This window comes from Aquarana catesbeiana, linkage group LG02 (assembly GCF_042186555.1).
Source record: "Aquarana catesbeiana isolate 2022-GZ linkage group LG02, ASM4218655v1, whole genome shotgun sequence".
Taxonomy (NCBI): Eukaryota; Metazoa; Chordata; class Amphibia; order Anura; family Ranidae; genus Aquarana; species Aquarana catesbeiana.
The window spans coordinates 283,710,010-283,729,814 of NC_133325.1; the positions used below are offsets into that span (position 1 = coordinate 283,710,010).

At 40.6% G+C, this 19,805-nt stretch overlaps 1 non-coding gene across 1 annotated transcript; it reads left to right on the forward strand.

Moving 5' to 3' along the window:
- Positions 1-3,602: 3,602 nt before the first annotated feature.
- Positions 3,603-3,721, forward strand: LOC141130228 (5S ribosomal RNA). The gene has a single exon (XR_012242048.1). It is a non-coding gene; the product is annotated as a 5S ribosomal RNA (ribosomal RNA).
- Positions 3,722-19,805: the final 16,084 nt, after the last annotated feature.

The window sequence follows — 19,805 nt, forward strand, 5'->3', positions numbered from 1 at the left end:
CGAACATGAGTTCGACTCGAACTCGAAGCTCATCCCTAATGGTGTATATCAACAGTCACATTCTGGTTATTCACCATCATATCATCATAATGATGCTTTTCCCTACAGAGAAAGTTGCCCTGGTAATAATAATTCTTATCTTTCGGCACCACCTAACTATTCCAATAGGGGTCGAGTGCAGCCGTATTATGGTAATCATCTGGTTACACAAAATCGCTTTTCACCTTTAGCCAACCCGGACTCACGCGGAAGAGGGGATTTTCACGGAGCCCGGGGAGGGTGAGGGAGGGGCCTTCCGTTCCTCCCCCCGAATCCAGGAGGGAGACGGGACACACTGACTCAGGAACCCGGACAGGGAAGTTCCCTTCCGCGAAAAAGAAAAACAAGAGAGGAAGGAGAGGGGGTATCAGAACTCAAAAGAATAAAACCCCACTAGGTGCGGGGATATACAATCTGAGCGGAATACCCCTAAGTGAAGAGGAAGTTAAAGTACTGGATAAGGGTTTAAAATTCGCTCCCACATGCAACCTGAACAAGTTTCAGACATATGTTAACTTACAAAAGTTCATACGTACACTGAACATCAAAAAATATTTTTTACACACCCCGTCAGTGAGAACTACCATTATTAGTTCCCAGGGGGGCCATCATTCCAACCGGAATAAGTCAGTGTCCAACCCCCCAGCTACTGATGCTGAGCACCTAAAAGTGTTTAGGAATATGGTGGTGAAGGATTTGGACGCACTTAAGGTTAGGAAAGCGAATGACCCTCTATACATTAGTAGAGGTATTAAGGCATTGTCTGATAGGAACGATTTGGTCATCCGCCCCGCTGATAAAGGGGGGGGGCTGGTTTTGTTGAGTAAAACCTACTATAGGAATGAAATAATTAATTTGTTAAGTGACAGTAACACCTATAGTATCCTGACCAAGGACACGATGTTGGAATACAAGGGTGAACTTCACTCCCTTGTAGAGAGAGGGAAGCATATAGGAGTACTTAGTGCTAAGGAGGCCCAGTATTTGGATCCCCTGTTCTGCCGTACACCAATTATCTACTTTCTCCCCAAGATTCATAAGAACAGTGTCAACCCACCGGGTAGACCTATAGTCAATGCTATTGACTCTGTCTCTTCCAGACTGGGTCAATACATTGACACCTTCCTCCAACCGTTGGTCATGAAAACGAATGCATTACTAAAAGATACAAAACACGTCATACAGATTTTAGAGTCTCTGACCATTACATCTTCCTGCTTTCTCATTACGGCGGATGTGGGCTCTTTATATACCATCATCAGCCACGAGGATGCGTTAACCTCAGTACAGTGGGCCCTGGGGTCCTCGGACCTATCTAGGAGGCATTGGAATTTTTTGATTGACAGTTTGACTTTCTGTCTGTCAAAGAACTACTTCTGGTATGACAAGCAGTTCTTTCTCCAAACCAGAGGGGTAGCCATGGGGGCACGCTTCGCTCCCAGTGTTGCTAATCTATTTATGGCTCACTGGGAGGAGAAGGCAGTCTATAAGAACAAACCCCCGGAACTGATCTGCTACCAGAGGTATATTGATGACCTTATCATGGTCTGGGAAGGGGACAGAGATAGTCTGGACGCGTTTGTATCCAGGCTTAACGACAATAACAAAAATATAGTCCTCTCGTGGAATATCAGTACAGAGAGGGCGGTATTTTTGGATCTTGAATTGTCAAAAAGGGGTGACCGCATCAATATGGTCACCCATTTTAAGGCTACTGACCGAAACGCATTTTTCCCTGTTGAAAGCTGCCACCACAGTAAGTGGCTGTGCAATATCCCTAGAGGACAGTTTATTCGCCTCAGACGGAATTGCACAGAGGTGGGGGATTTTCTATCACAGTCACAGACTCTTATCTCTAGGTTCACCGAGAAGGGTTATGATAAAAATAAGCTAGTCCAAGAATTGGATAATGTTGTGACTCTTGATAGGAAGGTACTGGTGTTGAATGCCCCTAGAGTAGCCCAGGGTGAGCCTAAACAGATCAGGATGATCCTTGATTTTAATATTCAGCACAAGCAATTTGAAAAGATAGTACAGAAACATTGGCCCATTTTAAAACTTGACAGAACCTTGGGTCCGGTCCTCCCAGACCGACAATTGTTTATTTACAAAAGAGCTCCTTCTCTTAGAGATAGACTTGTGCCAGGGTGATCGATCCCCCGGTTTACCCGGTGAATAGAATGCTTGGCTTCCTTAATGGCTTTTATGCCTGTGGACACTGTCCAGCGTGTAAACAGGCTAGAAACAATGTAAAGAAGAGGAAGGAATTTGTGGCTTTTGCCACGGGTAAAAACTACAAACTTAAGGATTTGATTACGTGCAACACTGCCGGGGTTTTGTATATGTTGCAATGTGAGTGTGGCTACCAATATGTGGGTAGGACTTCTAGGCCCCTCCATGTAAGAGTCGGAGAACATGTTAACAACATTAAACGAGGACTCTGCACACACAATATCACCAAGCACTTCCGAATTTTCAATAACCGCAGCCCTGCCGGGCTGAAGTTCTGGGGAATAGAGAAGGTAACGAAGCATTGGAGGGGTGGGAATTTCATACGGCAGCTCAGTCGACAAGAATCTTTTTGGGTATTTGAGACAAAGGTTGGGGTCCCTTTAGGGTTGAACGTTGAGTTTGACCTTAATTGTTTTATTTCAGACCGTTGGTTTATGTTGGTTTCTAGCCCCTTACCATTTACAATATCGGTCCATAATGTATATTTGTTTGTGGTATATGTATACATTCTAATTGTATTTGTGTACAGATGAGGTGGTTGTACTGATGCCTTTTTATTATAATTTTTCTATCAAATTTATATGCATATTTTTAACCCCTGTAGGTCCTACACGATATTACATGGGGTGGCGATATATGTATTTTGTTTGACTTTTTCCATTTCACTTTTTGTATATCCCTCTGGTGACAACTGGGAGGGAATAGCATTTGTTTTTGGTACACATTCTCCATCTGGAAGAGTGTGTAGGACACCTTAGGATAGATTCTGCCATAAGGGAGGGGGGTGACTTTATGAACTTCCCCCATATGCTTCAATTATAGCCTCTTTGGGATATCCCCATAGGTACTTTTTGAGTAGCCTCCCTCCTCTTAGCTTTATAACTATATTACATTATTTTTATAATAATTTTTACTTTATTATAATTATTTTTTTATTAAGGTTAGCCTTGTTTCTGCTCCCTATGTCTCTGATTAGTTGCTAATTTTATGTTAGCCTGCTTGCCATTGTGGGTGAATGTTGTTATTACCCACGCTGACAGGCCAGAGGAATGAAGGAGGCGCTCTTGGGAGCGATTTCATGTTGTTGCCAAGGAGACTGGAGTTTGCATCTCGATCTGTCCAGGGGGTGACGTGGAAGGGAGGGGCAGAGCGCGCATTGCGTCTGCGCTCCCTGTTGCCGTTCACTTAGTCTGTGAGCGACGTGTATGAAAGGGGCAGTTTGTTTGTTGTGCTCCCGCCCCCCATCCCCGTCTCCATACGAACGCCCCTTTAGAGGGCGGGCTTCTTCCCAGGACGCAGCAGCGTTAGCTGCCATTGAACGAGATGGATTTGCCTACAGCCACATCACCCTGAAAGCACCCAATCTTGTCTGATCTCGGAAGCTAAGCAGGGTGGGGCCGGGTTAGTACCTGGATGGGAGACCGCCTGGGAGTACCAGGTGCCGTAGGCTTAAAATTTTTTTTTTGACCCGGAAATGGGGGCGGGCTGTCTTTCAGGACACAGCAGTGTTCACTGCTATTGGAAGATAAGGATTTGACCTGGAAGTGCTTTAGCTCATAACATGGGAGGAATGGTGGCTGCCTATCAGTAAGTTATCAGTGTATTCAGCTTGCTTGTGCCCTACTAGATTTGTAGCCACTCCTGATTCTCTACTACTTAGTAGTTAAGTCCATTCACCTGTGTATTATTGGAGAGTGGGAGGGGGTTTCCAGTATCATCATGAATTGTATGTGGAACCAGGATTAGATATAAGAGCTGACACATGGGCCCCCAATCAGATTCGCTGAGGAAGTCCACACGGACGATACACGTGCGAGGGGCTCTGTGATGTCAGTAAAGCCACCCATCTGGTTCATTTTATGCTGTATACTCCTGCACTGGGAAACAGTGCTTTCTTTGTGAGTAATATTTTTCTTATTTATTAAATTTTATACCTTTTCGTATGGAGAGCACTATGTCCTGTTATTTTTGTTTTTAACATGATATATATCAACCGATGAGACTGAATTTGGGATACTGCCTGTGGACCCCTATCTCCATAATCTACCCTGTGGAAGGGAATGCATGAGTGACCTTGCTGTTAACGCAGAAGGTCCACTCAATAAGGTGAGCAGCCTAGACCCTTGGTGGAGGTTCACATTGGTGGTGATACAACGAATACAATCTTATCCTATCACTGCACCCTTTCCTTGCCAACTGAGGGATCCCCCTTCTGCAAGTGGGCAGCTTTTGATCTCCTTGGACTAAGATATACCTTTTGGGACTTTGCCTCATGCGTTTTATTTATGTACGTTTAATATGTACATTTTATGTGTATACAATAACACACACCTGGTAATGGAACAGCTGAGCAGCCAATTGTCCCATTACTTTTGGTCCCTTAAAAAGTGGGAAGCACATTATACAAACTGTTGTAATTCCTACACTGTTCACCTGATTTGGATGTAAATACCCTCAAATTAAAGCTGAAAGTCTGCAGTTAAAGCACATCTTGTTTGTTTAATTTCAAATCCATTGTGGTGGTGTATAGAGCCAAAAAGATTAGAATTGTATTGATGTCCCAATATTTATGGACCTGACTGTATATTGTACATTTCGCTTGAGGCAGAGAAACAACAGTTGGCCATGGAAAATATTATTTAGAGATAAAGCCAAACAACTCCAGTTTAAAGCCTCCCTCAATCCTTGTGGCCCCACCTCCTCTTCGCGCAACTCTGGCACCCTTTAAAAAAAAATATATATACAACTTGAAGTGTTTTTATTCCAGTGAAGTGTAGGGCTAAGCCCGCGGTTCGAGTCAAATGTAAATTCGACTCGAATATCAGATGTTCATTTGCTCGTAAACAAACCGAACATATGGGGCGTCCATGGGAAATTTGCACGCTTCAAAACGGCCCATAATGCACTGCAAGATCGCATGGGGGCTGGGATCTGGGGGTCCCCACCCGCAGACCCCCACAACCAACAGGCAAGGGTTGTGGGGATGAGGCCCTTGTCCCCAAAGCACCCTCCCCATGTTGAGGGCATGTTGCCTGGTATGGCTCAGGGGGGGTGCTCACTTGCCCCCCCATCCTGTCCTCCAGGCTGCATGCTTGGATAAGGGACTGGTATGGATTTTTGGGGGACACCCATGCCAATTTTGGCGTGGAGTTCCCATTGAAATCATACTAGACCCGAAGGGCCTGGTATGGATTTTGGGGGGAACCCCACTCAGTAATTTTTTTTTAATTTTGGTGTGGAGTTCCCCTTAATATCCCCTTAAAACATTACAGCCACGAACATGGTTAGATGAACTCCTTTTCTTTAGAAATGCCATTTTGCTGTCGCACTGTAAAACACATCAGACATATGTGCTACTTTACAGGCAGACTAAGGGGACACCCCCCCCCCCCCCGGGCACGATATTTAAAGGAATATTTCTTGTTTCACTTTATGCATTCTTAAAATCACTGCTCCTGAAAGAACGGTCATTTTTAAAACTTTTTTTTGCATTGATACATATTCCCTGGGGCGGTACCCGTGTCACCATACACTTTTTATGGCAATAACTTGCATATAAGCCTTTAAAATTAGCACTCTTTTTTGTATGTTTGTGTCCCATAGACTTTAATGGTGTTCGCATGTTCGCACACATTTTTTGCATGTTCGCATGTTCTGGTGCGAACCGAAGCGGGGGATGTTCAGCTCATCCCTAGTATAGTGACATTACAGGCCCTCTTCACTAATTTCTTTAGCAGTGGGGATATTCTAAGTGCTGTAGAGAGTGCATTCCCCTGTGAGAATAGAGGGGCAACAGAGTTTCGACACCCTGGATTTGCAGGGAATGGGATGAATAACAGTGGGTGTCACTCTACATAAAAAAAGAAGCAGAAACTCTCCACACTGGAGAGTTGGTGAATATAGAAGCTAGAGCTGCTTTGTTTCGAATTTAAGTAGCTGTTTCTGCTCTATCTGGAATTGGGTTTTAATGTTTTTTTCTGCCAAAATTTATTTTTTTGTGGGGGGGGGATAGAATAGGGAGAGATTATACCTCCTGTCAGGTTTTTACTGATACCCTAGACCTGAGAGAGATTTTCTCTCATTTACTGTCTGAGTTTCCTCAGGCAGGAACTGAACGTAAATCTCCAGCAGCAACACAAACAATAAATTAAAAACAAAAGTATTTTCAGTAGCATAGGGTAGGGCTAGAACCCACATCACACTGCCTGTGTCCTGTGACAGTAAATGAGGGGAAATCTCTCCAAGGGCCAATTAATATCTGCATATTCCGATGAGGTGCATTAATGCACATGTGTTAATGCATTTCTTTAAGGCAATGAATAGTATATTGCAGTGTTGTGCTAGAGTCCAAAAAAGTTTCCTTATATACAGGGTGGCCTATGAGTCTTTCACATAAAGGGTTTTTCTGGCAACTCTGTGCATCCTGGTCAGCTTGTTCTCCCTCGAGTCACGTGACGAAGGAGGCAGCACCGGCCCTTCCGTGTCCGATCAGCTCCGAGAGAGGGGCCTAGTGGTCTTGTGCAGCTTGTCGGCGGCTGCACACTGCAATCCAGTTCCTGGATGGTATAGATGACACTGTGCCCAGGAACCTGATGCCCAAAGAGTTGAATTGATGACCGTAAAGCTTGCTTACACTGTTACTTTGTAAGTGCATTGATTTAATTATTTGCTTTTATTCAATAAAACTGTATTGCACCAGGAGCCCGTGCGCTCTGTCTCTCCTTCTTTCTTTAAAGCAGCCTACTCATTTGAATGAGCTGACAGTACTACACAAAAGACTTGAAAATGCATTTGCTCTATTTTTTCAAATGTAAAAAGTACTGTGTTACTGTGTGTTGCAGTGCACTGCATCACATGAGTATCAGAAGTGTGTTACTTTAGTGGGTTGGGATGTCATTAGATTTAAATGGAACTGTAATGCACCAACGAGTGCATGGTGCTTTACCTGACATAGGCATTAAACCAGCCCAACAGAGCACTGGATAGCAATAACATCTGAAAGTGGTTCTAATCCTTCTAAACCTTATCCAATACTAAAAAAGAAAACTTTGGTTGGACATAAACTTTAAATGGCAATTCAGTATTCAATAGATGTTGTAAGTTTATTTTATCTTTTCATGTAGGTATTTTTTTGTGTGCTAAAGGCTGTACAACTGACTTGGCCATTATGAGGCAGTCCTGCTCTCTCTCGCTCTTTTTTGGAATTTTAATTTATATTAAATAATGGGATTACAGCAGAAGGATGGGAGACACCCAAAAGTTTGCAGGTAACAAGCCAGTAACCATTCCAGGGAGGTATTGCCACTTGAGTATTCAAAATAATTCAGAAAAGCCAGATTGAGGCATAGCCATGAGGTTGACATTATAGTTTGGGGTAGAGAAATTATTGAATTGAAACTATTGGTTAATTTTACAGACTAAAAATGCAAGCTTTGAAAACCTGCTCAATTTCATTATTATGGGTGAGATAAAGAGAAGGACTGTTCCCTTTAATTAGTAAACTACATCATAAATAAGTAAAAGCACTGCAGGTGTTACATAACTTTAGGACATAAATAGCTAAAGCAGATAAAATCTTGCAATGTAGTTAAAAAGGGCAATCAGCTTCCAAAAGACCAGCCTAAGGGTTTACAAATTACTGCTAGACAATACTTTTCCTGGGAAGCACCACGTGTAAAGTCACATTTGCATCATTTCCACATCTGTCATTTACAACTGGGGCAAACTATTAGTTTGTTTAAAATCTAATTATTCCTACATCCTGTGTTTTTATATACACTAAAACCAAATAGAAAGCCAAAATAAAAACACTGAGCTGAAGATGGCATTTTCCAAGTTCATTTCCAAGATTTACAAAGTCTATTATTAATTACAAACAGTAAAAAGAAGATAAACAATTGCAAAGTAAGGATTTACTACTATTAGTCTTAAAGGGACTCTAAACTCTGGTTTAAAAAATATATATTCAAGTATGAATTCTTAATTTAAAAAAGTACCTTGAGTCGAAAAGCAAGATTAGTTGAGGGTTTAGGTTTAGCTTCAGTGATATGTGTGGGTGTTAGATTAGAGGTTGGGCTAGAGTACATTGATATTTCTTTTATACCTAAAGTTCCTGTGCCCAAAATACTGCTTCTAAATTTTATCACCAGCATAACATACTGATCTAGTTACAAATAGTACAGAAGAGCAGGTTTTTAAACCATTAATACATATTGATAAAGTAATTGACAACAAGCCAATCACATCCCATACATAGCTAAACAAAAATAAAAGAAAAATGATGGAAAAAGCTTAAGAATGCTTTTAAGTGTGCATGTATTTGTGAAGAATGAAAGCAGTAAACAAGCCTCTTCAAAATGTGACCTAAAAACCCTTTGAGGGCCACCCTCTTCAAACTCTAATGAGTAGTTGAAGCTAATATTCACAGTCACTAGCGCCAGAGGCCATTCTCTATTTACTACATTGGATGAGGAAATGATCCAACATTTTGATGAGGCTTTTTGTTAACAACAAAAACTGCAATAAAATGATTTTAATTTTATTTATATATTTTTATAATTTATGTTTATTGTGTTAATTTATATTTTTTGTGAGTATTTCTCTCTAAATTTAACCAATATAGTTAGGGTTTTCAAGTAGAAGGCACAAGTATTCTGTTCTGCTTTCTCCATTTCAATATTCTGTAAAATGTTAATATGTAGGTTATTCAATTTCTTAAAAAATATACTTGAATCAGCGTCACTATATTTAGACTTTATAGTATTCTTGGATTGTAAAATATATTCAATAAGTTAGCAAGCTCCCTGGATTCTGATTCATATGTATTGCAGAAAAATGAAAATTCTTTAGCTATAGCAATTTACCAAGAGCAATACAGTAATGTATGATAGCCAAGAATAAACCGAGGTTCTCTTGTACTCGCCTATGAAAAGTTCAAAAATTAATATGAATAATATTTTAAAATCTAGAATGCATGTATATCAGCACAGGGATCATTGTAAACTCTTTGAAAAATATTACCACCAGAACAGTATTAGACCTTTGTAACAGGGCTATGTGAAGAGCAATGTATAAGTTTAAAGTTTGGTAACTCTTTTTAATGAAGACCTTTTAATAATCTTTATATTGGTTGTACATATATGGATATTTGATCACTTTTAAAAGACACTCACCTTCATGTTGTTTATATATTATTATGTTGCTTAGCCCTGATGAAGGAGGAGTTCTGAGCTCCCAAAATGTGTTAGGAGCTCACACGAAATGCCACCTTGCCAAGTTACCACCTAGCCTATTTAATTTCCAGCAATAGCTTGTTAGGGACCTCATTACATCTAAAGAATATTAATAGAATTGCATCCCCTATTTTCTGCTATTCATGTACCACTGCACAACTTATACTACTTTTTGTTAATCAAAAAGATGATAGATTGACACTTAAGGATAGATGCAAATTTACTGGAATAAATTAATCTGAGCAGTCATAAATTCAGCAATAAACAATTATATTACAACGGTATAGGTGGCCAGTAGTGTATGGATAATGTGCAGTACAACAGGATGCCAAATTAAAAGCTGCCTCTGGGGAACCTGCCCCCTCAATCCATTGCTCTTTCACAGAGATAGGTTAGGATTAAGGAGAACCCAAAGGATGGTATCCCAGCTCTATTGGCACCATTTTGTTAAGATGACATCACTTGCTCTAGTAACACTAAATCACTGATTCTGGTCTAATTGCTGTGTTATCGATGGATTGCTATGCCATCACACTAGTGACACTGAATCACAACATTCTTAACATGGAAGCATAGGAATTGCCACTTCTCCAGGCTTGATCAAATAATACTTCATTGATGGGTTCTTGTGGTTCAGGACCCATAGACACATGGAGTATATCTGACCTGAAAGTCACATATAGCGTACAATTATGCCCACATAGATAATTCTTTGTCTACTACACACAGTAACATTTTGTGTAATAGTTTGGCAGTAGTGTGATTTCAAAGAAGGATCATATTAGGTCTCCCAAGAATGGCATTAGGGTGCACAATTTATCTGTGTCCACTTGCATGGGCTTGCAGCCACTGTCCTCCCTCTATCCATGTCACTTGAAATTGCTTCATATTTAAAGTTAATAAAAATGTTGCTGGCCCTTTAAATTTTTAGAAGCTTACCTGTACAGGTAACACCTGAGTGGTCCAAATCAACATGTGATCTTTGAAGAGTCTTCCAGAACTTTTTGGACCAGTATTAAAGGCAGCAACCCCCCTGGCTTATTGCTGTTGGCTGGACACTGGACGTTGCTCCTCCACCCACCCACCCACCCACCCTGTTGCGGGCACTTTGTGTAGTCTGTCACTCTTGTATCAAGGGGGGACATTGTTCTGGTAAATAAAAGTAATTTGAGTCCAATAACTGAGCTTTTTTGCAATGTTTATTATTCAAATATGTTTAAATTCTATTGGATGTTATTTGAATAACCTAATTCAAACCAATAAAAGTGTAGTGGCCATTATTCATGCCAATTGTTTTGTGTTTGGTATATTTTTTTATTCATGTATTGGGGATGTGCGGCCTGCAATCTCATACATATACTATGAAATATTCACTTGTCAAATTCCCTTTGACTCAGTTTTTATATTACCTTTGAGCAGCCTATGTCTTCCATTGAAGCACAATACAATTTTACCCTTTTAGTAATTTATTTTTGTTTGTTTGTTTTTTCAAATTGCCAATCTTAGTCCTAACGGGTCCTTAAACAGATTAATTCAGTCATCTCCTACTTCAAAATAAATAGCTAGAAAACATAACATCTGTCTTAATTGCTTTTCTGGCTAACAATTTCTGTGTAAAATTTAGGTTTCTTATCTTCAGCTACATTTTTCAAATAATTTGGAAATTATCAATAATATAAGATTATATTTTTGTAGTTTGAGTAACAAAAACCCAAAATAGGAAAGACATTATATTTTCTGGCCATGGACTTTTGGTAACACAAAAGAATTTTTCCATCCCTCTGAATTATCAAATTACTTTGATGTGAAAGGTCGTTATTATGTGTTTATTTATAAAGCTTATACAAAACAAGAAGAAAAAAAGAGAATGCTTTGCATTTTCAGAATGAATGCAAAGCATTCAATGACTGGATGAGGTGGAAAGGCAGGGTGGTGAGGTCACAATCTCTACTTCCTCCAATTAGAGAATGCTTTGCATTCTCTGAATGAGCCTGTGTTAAGGGGCCAATCTCTTGTATTCACAAGGCATCAGGCCAGCTGCTCAGCACGCAGAGATCACTATAGTAGTGGTGTCTCCTTCAGTGATCTCTAGCTTCCAGCGGCATCTGACAGGGTCCAAACTGCAGCACTGCAGAACTAAGTATAACATGCCAATGCCTGGGATTAGTCTTTAATGATTACAATAACAGCATGAGATATGTGAGCCTAAGCATTTTGGGGAATGTATTCAAATTGGAGCATACCAAAACCAGAGCAGTTGTGCATAATAACCATTCAGGTACTAACTACAGCCACAGGGTCAGGGATTATTGTGTCAATTATCGTAGTATACGGTCTGTGGAATGCAAATGAGTATAGAGGAAGTAATATAAAACAATGCATATTGATTTATCCTGTACGTGTATTTTTAAATGATTTTAATATTTTAATTAAAACTGAGCACTTTCCTTTCCTTTGTGGATTGTGTGACACATGAGCCAGAGATTTAAAGTTAAACTGACACTAAGCACTTTAATTTCAGAACATAAGATTTCATTATAAGGATATATGAATTGGGACTTTTTTGTTTTTTATTTGTTTATATATTCATTGTTGCACATTTACGTACTCTTTTTGCAAGCACTACAACTTTTTATATTTGGTTGATTTGTACACTTATTTATTTATTATATTCTTTATTAATTATGTGAATATATTGAGGTAAGGTTTGAATGCACTAGCATACTAGGTTTACTTATGTGTTCATTCATTTGAGTGTGGCAGCACATTTGGAGTGAGGCACTGTTTATGGTGGTTTTTGGCAAGTCCAAGCACCGCATAAATTTACATATACCTCCAGATTACACTTTCTCATGAAGATTGGTAATCTTGGTGCTGGCAGCTGATACAGGTTTATAGGATTCCCATCTATAGCCAGAGCTGACATTTGGACTAACTACAGCTAGTTCAGTCAAGCTTTGAAAATGAAAACTAGAAGTTGACTGGTTGCCATGCACAGCTGCTCCTGTTTTTGGCTGTTCCAGTCTTAGTAAATTTCCCTTATTATTTTGTGGTCCATAGAGATTTTGACAGTTAATGTAATATAGTAAAGAAGGCAATGCAATATGAGTTTGAACTAATCTAACTGAATTTTAAGGAAGTAACCTGAAAAGTAACAATGCTGAATAGGACTAGAACAGACAATGAGAACAGTGACTCCAAACAGAAACTGCATTAATTGAGCATCCAAGAATTTTGCTATACAGGGGGTGCACAATCAATGCTTGGCACACTTCATATGTTGGCATTTTACCGCCAGGCAATGGGGTTGATTTACTAAAGGCAAATAGATTGTTTACATTGCAAGGGAGATGTTCTAGTGGAGTAAATTAATGATGGTAAACCGCCGTTATATACCTTATGTGGTCTCCTAGGCTAGGTATGGAAGCTAGATAGTTTAAGTTGTACTATAAATTAATGGCAAGTGCCTTAAACATTGTGTGTGTGCATATATATCACAATGTGGTGCTACAGATTTATAGTGTCCTTTTGGCAAATAAACTAATTCAAACACAAAATGGGTGGTTGAATAAGACTAAAACTAAAAATAAAAATGTATAAAATATAAGAACCAACGTGTGTTACAACCTCTGTAGCCCAGTTTGCGGTGGGTTTTGGACTGTGCTACAGCCTCTGGCGGCTGCTGGACAATGTGGTTTCAGTAGTCCTAAAATGTGTTTCAAATGTGTTTTGTTAAACCAAAAAATGGTGTGGGTTACACTCCGTTGCTCACAAATACACTAATTAGCAAATGTAAAGATAGAATCACATTAAATATACCCACTATTATATCACATACAATTGCATTGATGAATTTTTTTTTAAAGTGCAGAAAGTGCTTGTGATAAAAATGTGTGTGCTAATTTAGCACCTATTAATTAGCAAAGTGACCAGTGCTCAAAAGTTTAATTTACAATGTGACTTGTGCTCCGAAAAAAAAACAAAAAAACAGTACTTGCTGGAAAGACAATTTTTTTTTTCTTAAAGTCTTTTTATATGGCTTAAAAGGGTTGAATTCTCATTGAGAGACAGTATGATTAAAAAATCTTCTTATCCAGATGCTGGTTTGGTGATAGTGCTTCTAAATCGTGCTCCTAATGTGCTTGTATTAACCGGATAGCCTCACCCCTGCAGGGGTATATGCGGTCACAGTATCTGCCACTGTGTAGCAACCTTGGATGGCTCTGGTCCGTGCTTTAATTGTTGCCAGACAACAATTAAAGCATGGACCAGAGCCATCCAAGGTTGCTACACAGTGGCAGATACTCTGACCGCATATACCCCTGCAGGGGTGAGGCTATCAGGTGAGTGCAAGCACATTAGGAAGCACTATCACCAAGCCAGCACCTGGATAAGAAGATTTTTTAACCATATCCCATGGGTGGCACAATCGTTTACATAAACATGTACTTTCTATTCTTGCATTTGTGGTCATTTGTATTCTCCTCAGTTGATCACACAAAGACTGTACTTAATCTTTAGCACCAAACTTTATAGCTGAGATTTTTGCAGCACTGAACTCAGAAACACTTAGGAATGGGGGGGGGGGGGACCCACAAGTACCGAAAAAGTGATGGGGTAGCTCAGATCACTTTTATATAAAAACCAATAGTCCACCTCAGCAACACAGAAAAAAACTCACTGCCGTTATTGCAGCTGTGAGCTTGTTTCAAACTGTTCAGACTTTACAGTAATAGGCAACTTTATCACAGTGTGTACCATTTTTCCAATAAAGGACTTTTTTTAAGGTGTGTGCTATTGTAACTTACATTGTATTTTTTTGTGAATGAGTAGGGGTACTATGTTGTGGCCTCTGGTTTTTGCATGGGGCCCTAGTTTAGATTTTTAGCGAACACCACACATTTTTTTATGTTTTTCATGGGGTCCCCCTGACAATCTACATCAGGCCCTCATCGAGGATGAAGGGGATGCCTATCTGCTTTGATTACAAATGGGATATGTAATTTAATGCCTGGTAATTTGACTCACATTCTTTTCTTGGTAAAATGGCACTTTTGCATGTGTACATCCTACAGGTGTGTCCCAGTCACAGGCAGATTTAAAACATCTCCCAAGCATGTTATCTAAAGTAATTGTGTATTTTTAATGTTGCCATTTAAACCTCATTAAAAGAACTGCTCCTTACTGAAAGTACTTTGTTTAAATCCATTATGCAATGATACACGGCCCCCAAGGCAGTGCCCAGCTTCCCATGTTGTTTGTTTGCTTTGAGGAGTTCCCATGCCATTGTTGGCAATATAAATTGTATTTTATTTTTTAAATGTATTTTTTCTGTACTACATTCTACAGGTGTGCTACGATCCCCAAGCATGTTATTTAAAGAAATTGTGCATTTTTTTTTTACAATAGATTTTTATTGGAAGATATTTTCAGAAGTCCAATATAGTATAAAGTAATTTTAAACAAAGTATAACAACAGTTTTGACAATATGTATAGAGGGGAGAAGTAAAGAATGGCCCACTGGGTCAATTTAGAAGAAGGGAGCGAGATGAGTAAGGGCAGGAAGAAGAGGAAAGGTAGCACAGGAAGAGGGAAAGGGAAGGGAGGTAGGGATTTAAGATTGTGCATGTGAGTCGGTACTGACATGAACAAGAAAAATTATATATAGATTCATATAGAGATAAGGAGAATATCTGAAAGAGCATTTTTCAGTTCAGATAGGCAATGTATAGACATGGGTTCTTGGCACAATCAGAGTGATAAGAGTGAGTGGGTGAAGTGTACAAAATTGATATCAGTATTCTACTGCGAGGGTGTCAGATTCTCAGGGAGCAGCTCGGGTGGGTAAGCCAGGGTTGCCATTGCTTAAGAAATCTTTTTTGCAGAAGGTGTGCTTTAGCAAAAGCAAACTCATAATAGGCCAGCTCATTTAGGAGGTGAATGAGCATAGATGGGTCAGGAGGTAGTGGGGATTTCCAGTTACGAGCAATAAGCAGACAGGTTGTGATAAAAATATGAGTAAGAATTGTATGAAAGTTGGAGGGCAAGGAATCCATGTCTAGTCCTAATAAGGCTGGTTTAGGAATGGGTGGAATATTAAGTCCAGTGATGTCAGATATCAGCGAGAATACTTGAGACCAGGAGTTCAGCAGTGTGGAACAATGCCACCATATATGGGATAAGGATCCAAGTGAGTCAGAATTTCTCCAACAGAGATGAGATTTTGTAGATGGTTTTTGTAGTAGGAAGCAAGTTTTACAGGGGTAAGGTACCATTCGTGCAGGAGTTTCTGGGAAGATTCCCAGTGTGTAGCATATCTCAAAAATTTCAGGAGTGGCACAGATGCTTTTTGCCATTGTTGTACGGTGGCCGTGAATCTGAATTCCTTTTCCCAGGATAGCAGGTCCTTAGTTTTCCTCAGGGAGGATGGTGAGTTTAATAATGCATATATAGGGGCGATTCCTTTGGATCTGGGTGCTGCAGAGTCATGTATATCCAGCAGTTTATCTAGGATATGATGTTCGTCAAGTTTGATGTGCTAAAGAGCGTGGCGTACTTGAAGGTATTTTAAAAAGTCTGAGTTCAGGAGTGAGTACTTAGAGTGGAGATCTTGGAAAGAATGCAGGTTAGTGTCTTTATACAGATGAGAGATTGGGTGTATGCCTGCTGATTCCCAGGAGTGCAGGGATATATTGGGAATTAGTTGCTTTAGTGAATGTAATGGTATTTTCTGGAGGACATTTGAGGAGAGAATGTGAGACGGTTCCAGTAGGGAGGACCAAACTCTGGAGGCAGTGGTGATTGTTGCTAGGGAGTGGTGTGTAGGATGTGGTTGGAGGATGTTTGCTTTAGTTGCTTTAGTGAATGTAATGGTATTTTCTGGAGGACCTTTGAGGAGAGAATGTGAGACGGTTCCAGTAGGGAGGACCAAACTCTGGAGGCAGCGGTGATAGTTGCTAGGGAGTGGTGTGTAGGATGTGGTTGGAGGATGTTTGCTCCCAGCGCACACTTGAGGTCAGATTCCAAAGCAGGTTGTTCTATTTGAACCCAAGAGAGCGATGAGGTTGGATTCCACCACATCTTGATTTGTACTAAAATAGATGCTTTGTAGTAGTGTGTGATATTTGGAACACCCAGTCCCAAAGCTTTGGCTGGTCGGAGAGATGTAGTTGATTTTATCCATGGGCGTTTGCCTTTCCAGATCAGAGAGTTTAATACCACTTGGATTTTCTTCAGGTTTTGTTCAGGTTCGCTGATAGAAAGGGAATTGGCAAAGTTCTAAACAGGTATTGGACGTGAGGCAACATAAACATTTTAACTAGATGCTTAAGTAAAATAGATTTTTAGGTCTGAAAGCTTGTATCAGTTAGCATGCAGCTGTGGCAGATGCCTATGCTTTAATCTCCAGCACCTACTGCAAAAGTCTTCTTGTAGAATTGGCAATGTTCATCAGGTGCTGTTGATCCTCAGCTATTGAGAAGTAGGATTTTAAGTTTAGCTTATTTTTGCATTATTTGATCTTCAGTGTAAAGTGTTTTTCTAGGAATATCCCTTGCACAGATACCCTAATTAAGGGTTCGATCTGAACCCATGTTCAAATCAAATTTTGCTTGTTCAGAACTAAAGGAGTTTTCAGCCAACAAACCTTCAGCTGCAGCGGGAAATGAAACATTTAGGCTGCTTTCACACTAGGGCAGCAGGTCCGTTAGTGGTAAAGAGCCACTAGTTTTAGTGGTGCTTTACCGCTGTTTTGGCGGCACTTTTCGGCCGCTAGCGGGAGGCGTTTAACCCCCCACTAGCGGACAAAACTATTACTTTTATGCATGTTATGTACCATTGCAATGTATTTACATCTATTTATGCCATTAAAAACATACCAATACACAATCTAACCCCAACCAGTCAACAGCGTCATTTAAAGTCCTAATTTCCCTTTTGCTTAGTTGAACCAGGAATGGGGGCACAAATGCTTATGTGTTTCATTTAAAGTCCCAAAACTCCCCATATTGTACATGCAACAGGAATGGAGGCAGTTGATTTTTAGGTAGGCAGTGTTCCCTGCCATCTATGTGTGGAGTCTGCCCTGGGTGGGAGTGGACCCTCTTATTGGTTCACACACTCGGGATCTTTCAGCACCATGTTGATGAGACTAGGTGGCACATTTTGTAGTACATCAGTAGCTTTGGTGGTGAGTTGTGGGTACCTATTCCATGAGCCGTTTCACTGTCTGACACCCGGGAGCTGAGCTGCGCTCTGTGCAACCTCCCTCTCCCCTCTCCTTCCACTCTGATTGGGGAACGGGATGACTTGGGGGGATCTGAGGGTGACCACAGCACATCGGCGTGACGTCATCTTTGGGTGTCATGGCGGGAGCGCGAGTCCTTTCATCTCATTTGACCCAGCTGGGGATGTTGGTGTCAGTCACGGGCAGCATACGCTATTCGGAATGGGGCCCCTCCCCACATTTGCCATGCCAGCATGATGCTTGAAGGAGCCCCTGCGTGTGCGAGGCGTATATAAGGCATCTCCCCAGGCACAGTTTTTTCTGCTACACACATGTAGATGCTGCACTACCATCTGTTACCACTGTTACCACCTAGACACCTAATTTCCATTCACATCACATTCCATCACATTCCATTTCCTTTCACATCTTGTCACATTATATTTTTAATGGATATCTAATTTATCCATTACAGACCTCACAGGCAGCTATTATTTCTGCTCATCACTTCTGATCCATTATAGAGATTGGTAATATGTGCTCTGGGGATGCTTTGTTCGGTGCGGGGCTTTAGACTACCTCAGCTCCTGGGACAGACGACCCTTCTGGCCCCACATATACCACGCACCATAATATTATGTTGTATGTAAGTACCCAGGATTGACAGTCTTGTTCTTTCCTGTTGTGCTTAGTTCAATATTAGACTGAATCATATTGTGGTTTTTGTAGATACTCTATAGCATCCTCCCCTGATTGGGGGCTGGATGACTTGGGGGGATCGGAGGGGTGACCACAGCGCATCGACGCCACGCACTGTGCTCCATGCATGACATCATCTTTGGGCGTCATGGCGGGAACGCGAGTTCTTTCATCTCAGCCGACCCAGCTGGGGATGTTGGTTGCTGGGGCCCCTCCCCACATTTGCCGTGCCAGTGTGACACTGCACATGCACGTGCGGGGCACATATAAGGCATCTCTCAATGCACAGTTTTCTCTGCTATACATGTGTAGATGCTGCATTTCATAGAAGTAGTTTGCTCTATGCACATACTCAAGGTAATGACCATGCGATTTATCACACTGTTTTCAGTATGTCATTCTCTTCTCTACTGTTATTACTGTTTTTTGGTGATTGAGACTCTTCTGTGGTGGCCTTTGTATATTTCATGTATCGCCTTTACCTGGTTAGGGTCTCACTGTTACCATCTTACCTGCTTATCTTTTACTTTTTTATGCTTCCACCTAGACACCTAGTTTCCATTCACTTTCACACCTTGTCGCAATGTATTTTTAATAGATAGCTCATTTATCTATTGCAGACCTGACAGGCAGCTTTTATTTCTGTTCATCACTTCTTATCCATTATGGAGATTGGCAATCTCTGCTCTGGGGATGCCTTGTTCGGTGCGGGGCTTTAGACTACCTCAGCTCCTGGGACAAATGACCCTTCTGGCCCCACATATACCACGCACCATTATATTATGTTGTATGTAAGTACCCAGGGTTGACAGTCTTGTTCTTTCCTGTTGTGCTTATTTCAATATTAGACTGAATCATATTGTGTTTTTTGTATATACGCTATAGCATCTGCCCCTGAGGAAGTGTTCACTACACGAAACACATCGGTAATTCAGGATGTAGCCACACACCCCACTATGATTCAATCTAAATTGTATACAATTATGAATTTATGATGTTCTTGCCATGTGTGCATGTATATATGATACTACTTTTATGCATGTTATGTACCTATAGCAATGTATTTACATCTATTTATGCCATTAAAAACATAAAAATACACAATCTAACCCCAACCAGTCAACAGCCTCGTTTAAAGTCCTAATTTCCCTTTTGTTTACTTGAACCAGGGATGGAGGCACATATGCTTATGTGTTTCATTTAAAGTCTCAAAACTCCCCATATTGTAGCAGCTGAAGAAGGGGTTAATAATACCTGTGTTGCGGTGCTTCCGAAGTGCTTTTCAGGTGCTTCAGAAGCACTGCCCATTCATTCCAATGGGAAGGGGCAGTGTAGGAGCACTGTATACAGCACTCCTACACCACCCTAAAGATGCTGC